A 9,458-nucleotide genomic window follows, 5' to 3' on the forward strand; every position below is an offset into this window, starting at 1 on the left:
TAGAAATCCTGTATATTATTGTAAAGCTGTCAAACAACTTCATTATATCTCATGATTTAGGAGTCTGCTCTTTTTCCAAGCCTCTGGAAATATTTTTTTTCCTTATCTTGCAGTGTTCTAACACCAAGTTACTTCTATTTAAATTCTCAGTTATCTATTTACTTCTGGAAGTTGCCAGCAACCAAGGTATGTATATTGTCCTTGGCCCTAATATATGTTTGACAGCAGGTTAAGGTTCCTTTGTATACTTGTAACAGTTTGGCAATTTCAGCTCAGACTTAAATTGTCTCTATATATGATCTCCATGTATTTCCTTGAACCATTTTAGCTTTAAGTAGCAGAGACTCTCTTAGGGAGTAACTGGTGGCAAAAACAACATTGAATAAGGAGACTCAGGAGTGTATCTTAAAAACTGGTGGGGTTGGGGATTTAGCTCAGCGGCAAAGCGCCTGCCTGGCAAGTGCAAGGTCATGAGTTCGGTTCCTGGTACCAGAGAAAAACAAAACAAAACAAAACAAAAAACTGGTGAGTGACATTAACAACTGGTCCAGGGACAGGATGGCATTGGGACTTTCTGTTTCTTTTTTGTTCTGTATGTGATCTTTCCCTTCTTTCTTCTCCTCCTACTCACCTTCTTTTTTCCTGCTGTCTTTTCCTGGTAAGACTGGTAAGACTCCCTCATTCACTCAACTTTTCTACTATTCCAGCTGTGTACTCTAAAACACGACTGCCACTAGTTTGCAAATAACATTTTTTCTGTGGGGAAATACCCCAATAGATCTGAGTCTTATTTCCAAGTCTACATTACCTAGGAAATGGTGCACTGGTTCAGCTATTTTCACCTCTGGTCCAATCAGCTGTGGCTTGTGGTAGAAGTCATGTGGTATTAAAATCATTGCTCCTATGTAGAATAGGGGAGAAAAATGGCGGTGTGCTGTGTGACGTTGGGGTAGGACAAGGGATGAGATGTAGGGAGGAGCTAGCTGGATAGGGGATCTATTTATTAGGTGTTCAGTGTGATTGCTTTAATCAGTTCTCCATTGCTGTGATAAAGTAATTGAGAGTGACAATGTGCAGAAGGAAAGGTTTATTTACACCTTAAAGGCTCATGGTTTCAGAGGTCTGAGTCCATGATCACTTGGCTCCATTGCTTCTAGGCCTATGTCAAAGTAGACCCATCTTGGCAGAGAGTGTAGCTAAGTAAAGCTGTATACCCCATGTCAGCCAAGGAGAGAGAGAGACACTGTGAAAGAGCCAGAGAGAAACAGACCAGGGACAGGACGTCACATTTGAAGTGATCTGCTTCCTCCAAATAGGCCTCATGTCCACACAGCCCATTTAGCTAATTAACTCCTCAATGGATTAATCCACTTGAAGTTAGACCTCTCATGATCCAATCTGTTCCTCAAAGCCCATCATTCAGCAAACAGTGAAATTTTGACACCATGTTGGATTCCAGCCATAACTGTGATCAAATATGGACTCGTCTTCCCTTAACAGCCACCTCCTTAGGAATATGAACAGACCAGAACCTGGAAAATTCAGTTCATATTAAATGCAGATGATAGGGCTCGTCTCATAACCATCATTATCTACTTCCTTTGCCCACCTTGTGGAAGCAGCAGTCTCCAGTTTCAAAACTACCACTACCAGCTCCCTCCACTGCTGGCTGCTCCACAGTACTTATGGGAATTTGGAGTTTCCAACTGGATATAAGGAACCAGTTATTGAATGGGTGAGGCTGTGTGCTAGGCTGCCTCAGAAAGCATGGCCTGTGAAGACCTAGAATAATTTTCTGGTTGCTACACTTTTCAAGGCATACAGAGAGGGGACTGTTAGGGAGCAGCAATTCTGCTTACTTCCAGGTGGTTTGTGGCTGAACCCAGTTCTGTTGGCCAATTCTGCCCGGTTCTCTGGGCCTTGCCATGGATATGGATTTACAGCAGGGTTAGTTATATTTAATTTTTGTTTTCAGTATGGTTTTCATCTTTTCATTTTCTTATTTTGATGTAGTTTGTAAGTGGAAATGAGGCCAATGTTGGAGTCCCTAACCCTAAACTATTTAAGATTGATATTTATTATGCTATAGTTTAATGATTAAAATATTTCATTTCATTTTAAAGACAGATATTTTCTCCATTACTTTGTTTAATTAAGTAGTCAGCATACATTTCGATGTGTTCATGCAAAGACAATACAACAGTGATCACAGTGAAAACTATACTTATCCTACCTACTGCAGGGTTTCTTTTTTCTCTTTTAATTTACATGTGTTAGAAATGCCTAGCTAACTGAGAAAGACTAGTTATTTTCCTATTAGTGTAATTTGTTTTTTTAATATTGAATTTCTGAATAGTGAATATAATAATTAAAAATAAAATAGCTTAAATAATTTCAAAAGCTATGAGTTACTCAAAATAGCCAGAATATCCATCTGGTGTGGTTAAATACATAATTTATTCTAAAATAGGTTTATGAAAAATATAGTAATTTAGGAAATCAGCATGAGAATAACTAAAAAATAATAATTTCGAACAGGCTTTCCTACCTGGCTACTCTATTTTTGAAACCCCAGCAGGATATAAAGAAAATAAGAATTTAATAAAAAATTAGAAAGAGTGGCTAGAGATTTAGCTAAGTAAACCAAGGAAGAGAATTTTTAAAAATATGAATGAAATACCATCAAGAGTATTATGTAGAAGAATATTAATACAGTCTACTAAGGGAGTTCTGAAACACTGTGTGTGTTTGAAGTGCTGTTGATTCTTCTAGGTAATGATGCTTTATTATAGGAAGAGTCAATATTTGGATGGCATAAGATTGGACAATAGATTACCTGCATTGGCATTCCTCATCTGACCTGCAAGGTAATACACACTGAATGAGAAACTTATATTGATATTCATTTTGAGCTCTAAAGTGCTAAGTTAGAATATGAATTCAGACTAAGAAATAGTAATGCAAATTCGGAAGCATAAAGAGTGTCTGGTAAGGGGTAAGAGAACAAATGGCAAACTCCATGAAAACCAAAAAGTTTTAGATTCACCCAGTGAGTAAAGTAGAACTTAAGAATGAGACTGGGAAATCTAAAGTAGGGAAAAGTATGAAGTAACAGAGGGAGAAACTAGCTGGAACAATGAGGTCATCTATTCAAAATGTGCAGTGTGATTTCACGTTGTATAGGATTCTGCTTTATGACTATGTCACAGTTCATCTGCTCCATGTTGAAGGTAATTTCTGGAGTCATTTCTTTGACTTTTAAAATCATGAACACTGGACTCTTTTTTTTTTCTTTTTTAAAGGGAGATATACTGGGCATTGAACCATGGGTTACACATGTGCTGTACCACTGAGTTACATCTCTGCCCATTTTTTACTTTTATTTTGAGGTGAGGGTTTCATTCATTTGTCCAGCGTGGCCTAGAAGTTGTGATCTTCCTGCCTCAGCTTCCTGAATAGCTGGGATGATAGGCATCCACCACTGAGCCCAGCTTATAAACAATACTGTCATGAAAATTTTGAATACAGTGCATGGATATAAGAGTTTCTCTATAGTAGTACTGTCTTAGTTGCTTTCGTTATTGCTGAGACAAAATACTTCACACCAAAAGGTGAAGAAGGAAAGGTGTATTTCAGCTCACAGTATATAGAGATTTCAGTCCATAGTCAGCTGACTCTTAGGTGGGGTGACGTGGCAGGAGGGCATCAGAGAGGAGAAACAGTTCATGGCATGGCAGGCACGAGACAGTGAAGCAGCAGAAGCAGTGGCAGCCCCAAGCCTGCCTTCCCTCTCTTCCTTTATATTCCATCCAGACCATAAGCCTATTGATTGTCCACGCATGGCCAGGGTGGGGCTTCCATTATCCATACCTTTAATGCTAGTATCATGCCCTTGATCCACATTCACACTCCCTAATCCAGCCACCTTTGAAATTCCCACCTTTACTGCATAATGCTTTAGGGGGACATCTAGATAGAAGCCATAACAAGCACTGGCTAACCAAGTTCCTACAGTGACAGGAATGGTCTAGGTCTGCATTGTCCATCTTTGCAAACAATATCCACAGAAGTTTTGGGGTATTTGCAATGTGGCTGGTATAACAGGAAGTGAACTTTCATCTAACTTAATCCATTTGTACTGAAGATGGAAATTTTTTGAGTTTTTGCATGAAATTTGTATAGGTTAGCTAGAAAAATTCAAAGAACAAGAATTTGAAGAGAACATTTTATAATGTTCCCTCATTAAGGGTGTTCCAAAAATGTATCACTAGGCATTGAAGAGTTAATTTTTGGAAAAAAAAAAAAAACCCAGACTTTCAAATCTACCCATTGTTATTCGAATTAAAATGAAATTTTATGTAGCCACAACGTGGCTAGAGGGCTCTGTCTTGGAGAAGATAGCTGTAGAGTACACTTACTGCTTAGTGCGTGACTGCAGTACATAATGACCACATAAATCACGGGGAGTTCATACATGGCAAAGTCTCAGAAATGACCCCACTTGCAAGATGATTCTTTGCAGTGTTTGGAAGCGTACTAATTTATACCCTCACTGACAGTGACGGACTTTCTCTCTACTTTCTCTCTGATAATTTGTATTCCCAGATAATAAAAGTTTTGCCTTTATATTTATTTCTGTGATACAGTTTCTTTTTGCTAGAATATGTAGGACTTTCTGAACTGTGCAGATGAACTGTGACGTAGTCATAAAGCAGAATCCTCTTAATGTAATTAAGGAGAGGATTCTTTTGGATTTTTTGTCTTGCTTTTTTACAGATTTGTACGGCAGCAAAAGTAACAAGTAGGTTTTAAGTGCATGTTCAGCTACTCGCTTTTGAGAAGGGATTACAGTGATTTACAAAGTGGCATGAGAGGGAACAGTTTTTTCTACATTGACCTAACATACTTCCACAGGAAGTGACCTTCTGTGCAGAGAATAATTGCCGGCTAAATAGTGGCCTGATGTCAGTAGTATTTTGTTGGACTGAAAAGATTAGAATGATGTCTGACCTGCAGTACTGCTGTAGAGAAGATGCCAGCCCTACAGGAAGTGAAGGTCGCACACAGGCTGAATTGATGGGACACAAAGGGAAACAGAAGCTTTCTCACCTAAAAGGAGTGTAAGATCAGGTCTACGTCTCCATTTGTTTTGTCTTGCTTTATGTTATCTACAGTGGGCAGGAGAGATTATTCCCACTGTAGGCTGGATTTAATTCTCAACAAGTGGCATTTGAAACCCAAGCGATAGGGTAATACCAGTTAATATTGGGTTTAAAATAAGCACTGTAATAAAATAAGGCAGCAGCGAAAATAAATTTTTGAGGAAACAAGGATAGAATAAAAATTGATGTAAAAAGAATAAGCTCAAAGGAGCAGAAGCATAACAGCTACAAAATTTTAAAAGCAAGTTATGATTCATGTAAGAATAGCTCACCTAATAGGGAACACAATAAAACATAGAGCAAAATCCTTGGTGTCTATAAGACTAATTTTAAAAGAGCCATGCACATTCCAAAGTTGACTGCTCAGGAGAATCGTAGCTTTTCCTTCTGTCAAAAAATTAAAGAACCAGATGTGGTGGCAATTGCCTTTAATCCCAGCATGTGGGTGACTGAAGCAGGAGGATCACCATGAGTTTGAGGCCAGCCTCGGCTACGTAGTGAGATCAATGTCACCCTGAACTACGCAGCAAGACTCTGTCTCAAAAAATAAACAAACTAACCCCCCCCCCCGCAAAAAATAAATCCAATAAAGCAAAGAACAATTAATGATTTAAAAAAAGGTGTCCACTGCTCCTATTCACCTCAGAAAATCCTTTGGAAAAAACCTTCAGAAAATCAAAAGCTAAATTTTATCCCTGAAGTCTTTCTTTAAATACTGCAAAATATACATCTTAGTACATGAGTTCATTGGAGTAGCAGTTATGCGTGTGTCATTTCCTTTCCACTGCAAGTATTCCTCCAAAATATGTATTTTCACAAAATGTTTTTTCCATGTAAACTGAAAATAGTTTCGATCAGTATAATGGGAATGTGTGTGTGTTAGATTACTTAATTCACTGAATAGAAAAATGTCAATGATCAGATTATAAACATTTAATACTAAAATGTTAATATCAGTCTGTTTTTGAAGCATAAATCCAGTGCCATTCAAAAAACATTATTACACAGTTACATATAATTGGACTAGAAGTCTAAGCTGATAAACCTTAGCTCTTGAGAAATAGCTGCCTCATCACCCATCTGGATGATGGATGCAGGTGTGATTCTACGGGAAAACCATGAAGTGTGTATTAACTGTAGATTTTCCTAGATGTGTTTTATTGAGTGAGAAAATTCCCTTTCATTCCTGGTTTGCTGATGTTTTCATCAGAAATGGATTTGGATATTGGTAAGTGCTTTTTATGCATCTATTGAGATGATTATATATTTTTTGAGTTTGTTAGTGTTAACTACATTAATTTTAAAAAACTTAATTGAGATTCATTTATACGTTATACAGTTCACCCACTTCAATATAAAATTTAAATGGCTTGTAGTATGCAATTCCATGGTTTTTTATTATTCTCACAGAGTTATGTAAAACCATAAGCAATTTGAGATCAGTTTTATCATTCCAAAATGCAACCCTGTATCCATTAGCAATAACTGGTCATTTCCTTTCAATTTCTTCTTCCTCACATCCCTAATTCTACACAATCACCAACCTACTCTCTGTCTGTATGGTTATACCTGCTTGGGATACTTCATGTGAATGGAACCTGATCATATATGGTCTTTTGTGAGTGGATTATTTTACTTAGTATGACATTTTCAAGTTTCACCCATGTTGTAGCTTGCACTAATTTATTTCTTTTTGTAGATTGTATCATTATTTTATTTCTTTTTGTCACTGGATTATATTCCATTATATTGACATAGCACATTTTTATCCCTTATCAGTCGATATATTGATTTATAATACTTTTGGATGTAAACTAGCCTTAAATTCCAGGGAAAACTCCCCTAACCCCCAGAATGTATTATCCTTTAATATATTAGATTCAATGTACTACATTTTTTAGACTCTGTATCTATGCCATAAAGGATAGTAGTCTAATCCTTTGTGTACTACATTTGTATAATTTTAGTGTCTGGATAATTCTGGCCTCACACAATGAGTGGGGAAATGTTCCCTCTTTCTCAATATTTTTGCAGAGTATTCTTACATTTGTATTATTTCCTTCTTGAATATTTAGTACAATTTGTTTGTCAAACTATCTGGGCTTGGAGTTTTATCTGTGGAATGGACTTTAATGACAAATTTAATTTTGTTGCTAGATGAAATGTCTTCCAAGACTCATTGGAAGAAAATTAGGGGGTCTTTTGAAAATTTTCTCTTCTCAAGGGCTTGGCATTTTTAGCCAGGTGTACTGGTGTATACACGTAATTCCAGCACTTTGAGAGGATCATGCAAGAGGATCGTTAGTTCAAGCACAATGTGGACAACTTAGCATTTTTGCAAGACTGTGACTCTAAAATAAAAAATACTAGAGGCTGGTGACATAGCTCAGTGCAAAGGTCCTGGATTCAATTCCTAGTTCTAAAAATAAAAAAATATATACCGCCACCTCCACCAATAACAGCAAGCATAATTGTGGTATTTTTGTGATAGTGAAGCATGTGCCCACCTTTGTCTTTTTTGAATTTCTTACCACAATTGGTTTAGGATAATTTTCTAGCATCACCAAATTGCCTTGAAATATCCTCAGGGCACGTTTGTAGGGAAAATACACTGACCATAGGACTTCATTTATAGTCACCTTTATAGTCATTTGGTCACATTGTACACCAATGAATTGGCCTTTTTATATATTTATTTTCTACATGAGTTTTGTGAGCTTGGTTCACAGGACTGCTCTTCTGTGTGCTGTTTCGCCAGCACCATCAGCAAGTGAGGTGTGAACCAGCAAGTTGTGAACTTGACAAGGTAATAAAGGTTTGCCATCCTGTGAAGCCACATGGAGTTAGGAAGTGGGCTCTCTCCAGCTTATTCAACCCTTCTCTCTCTAAATTATTGTGATGGTTAACACAATCCCTTACTTATTTAGAATTCTAAGCTTGCGATAGGGGACATGTAGTTCTAAGGGAAAATTCTTGAGCCTTGATCAAGTTATAAGAAGGAAAAGCTATGTGTATAATTAAATAAATATCCAACAGACAAACATTCAAATTCCTCTTGAGTCTCGGTGTTGCTCAAGGCATTACTACATGAAAAGATACATTCCACTGGAGAAGGAAATCAATATCAGTCTGTGAAAACCCAAGTGAAAACATTTTGAGTGAAGTCTAACATTCAATAGAAAGTTTGCAGTCAGGATGTCTAATTGTCCAGTGAAAGAAAACACAGGCTTTTGACCTTCTTAGATCTTACAGCATTAGAAGAATTTTGAACAGTAAAATAAAAGGAAGGATCAAAATGAGAATTTTAATGGCCCCCTAAAAAAGGCAATTGAAAGCTTATAAACAAATACTGGCCAGAATAAAATTCTAGACAAAAAAAAGTGGCAGATCCTAATATCTATTTTCTAAATAGTAAGTATAATAATAAATTACTTTTACCAACTTTAGTCTGTAGTCTATAATGTCACAAGAGACACAATTATCATGCAAGAGTGTACAGCATACATAGTCATTAAGGGACTCAATTTAGTTTTTTTTGATTGAATTTGCTAATGGAGTTTATAATTCTACTTATATCAAGGACCTTAAAGTGAATGTGTAATATTTTCTCATATCTTTCTTATTTTGCTGTTCTTAACAGTTTTATCATTTTAATTTTATCCTATGTATGCCGAATTGCCTTTCTCACATCTCTTTTACTTGATGACAGTTGCAAAATATACTAAAAATAAATTAGATTCTATATGCATAAAGTGGTTTTTTTGGTACTGGGAGTCAAAGTCAGGACCTCACACTTGATAGACAAGTGCTGTGCTGCTGAGCTATATCGCAGGCCCTAGTCTTACTTCTTATTTCTTTTCCTTTTTTTTTTTTTTCCTGTGTGTTATTTCTTTTCCGGTACCAGGAATCGAACTCATGACCTTGTGCTTGCCAGGCAGGCGCTTTGCCCTGAGCTAAATCCCCAGCTGCTACCTAGTCTAACTTCTTAAGGAGAAGGTGAACTACCTCCTTTAAACTTATAAGATCAGACCCTCTCAGGTGAAAATGTTGGAGTTTAAGTTTTTAAAATGAGCTTGAGGAATGACTGGGAATATCTAGAAAGTCTGAAGATGCACATAGTCAAAGGTCAGCGTTCATATACTTCTTTGCCATAAGTTGAACAAGATACAAATACATAAACACACAAACACACACAGAGAAGGATATACACATGGAGATGCCTGACTATTCACTGCTAGATTCTTTTCAATTTAACTGTTTTTGTTTTTTTTTTTTTTTTTTTTTTTTTTTTTTTTT

This window comes from Chinchilla lanigera, unplaced genomic scaffold (assembly GCF_000276665.1).
Source record: "Chinchilla lanigera isolate Chin_1 unplaced genomic scaffold, ChiLan1.0 scaffold00090, whole genome shotgun sequence".
Taxonomy (NCBI): domain Eukaryota; kingdom Metazoa; phylum Chordata; class Mammalia; order Rodentia; family Chinchillidae; genus Chinchilla; species Chinchilla lanigera.